Consider the following 3,701-nt stretch of genomic DNA (forward strand, 5'->3'; position numbering starts at 1 on the left):
AACAAACCACAAAAAACTATGAACTGGAAAGCTCATTCTGCTGCTGCACTGGATTCAAGGTGTACTCCAGCTATTTTTAACAACAACTTCATCCGACTTTTCATGGGGTCTACATCTTTCTGGAGTGAGATTCAAGAAAATAAGAGCATTCTTAGTAAAGCGAGAACAACAAGTTGACCCTTGATGCTTTAAAGGTACAGTGTGAAGCATTTATTGGCAGAACATGAATATAATACCCATGATTATGTCTGTATAAGTGTATGATGATGTTAAGATAAAAATAATTTGGTCTTCGTAGCCCATTTGCACTTTGTATTGGCAAATCACGCTTTTATCTGTCTTGATTTTAATGTCTATTTTAATGTGTTTCTATGACCCTGTAGACTTTTATATGCACTTTAGGAAAGTAAGGGCCTTACTTCACAGTGGCCGCCATGTTTCTCCAGCTGCCTGTACTTTGTATAGACATCGTTTTTATTTTGCATTTTGAAGGAGAAACTTACTACAGAAAATAAAAAACAATGACTGAATGGAATGCGAAGGCCACCGTAGTGGTGCCAATCCCAGCTGACATGGGGGGCGAAAGGTCACCAGTTCATCACAGGGCCACATAGAGACAAACAACCACCCATTCTCACACTCACACCTGTTGTTTCCTTTCAGAATGTCCAATTTGCCGAATTTTCTACTGTTGGAGGAAACATTTGGCAAGCAGAGAGCAGAACATGCAGAGAGATCTGGTTCTTCTTGGTGCAAAGGAGTGCTAACCCCTCACGTTATTGGACGTGCCGTGTGGAAATCTCTGGAGTGCCCCTTTAAAGGCCGCATTCAATTCATAGGATGGAATGAATCAGCCGGGGCGATCCGACAGTTAAGTATTAACTGTCCATGATGAGATCTCTGAGTCAGCTGGCCTCCACAAAGGCAGCACTGTAACCCAAACAGCTGCCACAGCCCACACCGAGCCTCATAGTCGACTGCAGTCACTGGAAATTCAACACCACGGCGCCCATCCCACTTTACAGTAGCAATCAATGACCGGCACTTTTGACAGGCGACACTGCTGTCCGCTGAGTAGAATGTGACAGATGGGAAACTGTGTGTGGACGGAGGGAGGGAAGGAGGGAGGATGGGGAGACTAGTGAACTACAGTGAGGCTTATCCTCAGTCAAATCAATGGCAGCAATGGCACGCTTAGTCACACACCTGATGAACTGTGACAAAAAAGACTGTGTGTGTGTGTGTGCGGGGTTTTGGGGGGGTGGGTTTCAGAGGGCAGCTGAGTCATGACTCTGGCAACCCTCGCTTCTCCTCTTACCCACCTCAACAACTTCACACCAACGCTGTGTTCCACTAATCTGATCACAAAAGTCACGTCATTGCGAACTGATATAAGAAAGTCTAGGTGTGAAACTAAAGTGGATTTCCAGCACACTTTGAAATGAATGAATATCAAAGCGCGCGTGGGTGCAAAACTGCCAGAGAAATCAAAAAAATAAAGAAGAAATCAATCACGGAGCGGGCAACATAATACCATGTGTGCATATTATGAATCACGAGTCAGTCACAAACTGGCATCAGTGCAGAGCGAATGTGACAATCGGGGAGAATGAGCAAGAAGTAGGCAGGAACAGGCAGATACTTTTACAGCTCAATAGACAAGACGCAAACTGTAACAATGAGACAGTAATTCACAAAAAGCCTGTGATGTTCAGCAGAGGAAGCTGTGGAGGAGGAGGAGGAGGAGGAGGAGGAGGAGGACTGTGATGTCTCAGGCACGACGCTGACACTTATCTAAACTAAAAAGCTTTCACAGTCCTAATCATTCCACTCACTGTACTCAAAAAGTGGTCAGTACGAGGTGGAGCGAGAAGCCCGTCCTGTTCAGACACGAACCCGCCGCATCTCCATAGATTTAACCTTTACGGCACCAGAGACACAGGAGACACAGACCAAAACGCGGTGCAGTGCGCTGTAAATCGTCACCTGACACCGCTCAGACGATCACATCGGTGAATTCGTACGAGCATCTGAAAGTCCGAAAAAGACATCACAGCGAGCAGAGAGTTTTAACAAAAATAATTCCCTAGAATTAAGCAATTTAATTCATGTGCATCTTCAAGTGATTTAATTATGTTATGTTGACCCATTTCATTTTCCACCTGTTGTGAGAAAAGAGCATTTTTGTAAGTGCTTATTTATAATCCTTTCAATTCAAAATGAACATTTTATTATACTTGCTTTGATATAAAAGTCATATTGATTGATGTTTTCAGACCTTTTGCTTGTCTCAAAATATGATATCATTTCCTAGACTTCCTTCATGTTTTCCTTCATAATCACCAGTCAAATACATGATGACAAGGATGATGATGATTATGACCTAAATTTGACAATAGACTGCTGATTAGCTCCTCAGCAAATGTGCAGTTTGTTACAATCACTCTGGCCACTTAACTGACGGCGTCTATAACAATGAGGTGCACGTGGACGCTGCCTCTGCTGATTCAGTTGGAAGCAGCCAAACAATTACTATCAGGTCTACTTTACTGTATAATTGCTTTCAAAATGGAAAACAAAAATCACCTTAAAGGTAGGGTTGGAGATCCGGGAAAAAAACAGTTCTCGCAGGCTACATTTTGAATTCAAATGGTCCAAGCGCCTTTCTTCAGACTTCCCTCTGAAGCTCCGCCTCCAGAGCACACCAACAAACACGGATTCAAGAGCACTGCGCAGAATCAGTAACCTTTAGTACTTTTCGGTGAAGTTTTTTGGCTACTTAACTTAATTTTATTGAATAATCTGCTGATTGTGCCATTTTATTTCACACTGTATATTTTAAGTATTTTTCATGTGTATCTTAAGTGGTTTTTGTGTGTCTATTAGAAGTATTTTTCGTATATATTTTAAGTACTTTTTGTGTGTGTACTTTAAGTGCTTTTTTTGTATATTTTAAGCATTTTCAAATATATTTTAAGTACTTTTAGTGTATATTTAAAGTATTTTTTCCCACCCTACCTTTAAGAAAGCACAGTTTTCAGATTGTTGTTCTTATTTAGCATGATAAAACTGTGGGCTGTATTACAACTATAGTAAAGTGTTTCAGCTTTTTAAACATTCATGAGTGCTTAATGGCCATATGTGGTTCTCATCCACGTGGGAAGATATGGAAGTCAAGGAAAGGTCATCGAACAATATGCATATTATGATGACGTCCATTTCATCTTTCCCATAGACATAACAAATCAACTCCTGTTCAGTTTCTGCTGCGGCGCTGATAACGCGCGGCGATCGCATCATCTCTCTTCCACTTGACAACAGACTGAACGTCCGGCATCAAATCAGGGAAATAACTTCTGCAAAAGCCGTTTCCCTCGACTGCGCTGAGAAATTGTGCAGTGGAGCACTTCATGAGTACTCTTCAATCAAATAACCAACAATAGTAGAACACAGTGCGACAATACAGATATTAGAATGCCTGAAATACAATATTTATTAGTCCCTACACATTCATTCGTGCACAGTCTCCTTCATCGACAATGAAGGACGACGGACAACATGCTGGTCCAATTTTAGTCAGACTAAGACGATAATTCGGTTTTCTTAATGTCATGTGAACACGTTAGTCCGACTAAAATCGAGCTAGTCTTAGCCGGACGAACATACCTGGATGATGCGATTCATAGTCCGATTAATCCCTC

Source organism: Solea solea, chromosome 3 (assembly GCF_958295425.1).
Source record: "Solea solea chromosome 3, fSolSol10.1, whole genome shotgun sequence".
NCBI classification, from domain to species: Eukaryota; Metazoa; Chordata; class Actinopteri; order Pleuronectiformes; family Soleidae; genus Solea; species Solea solea.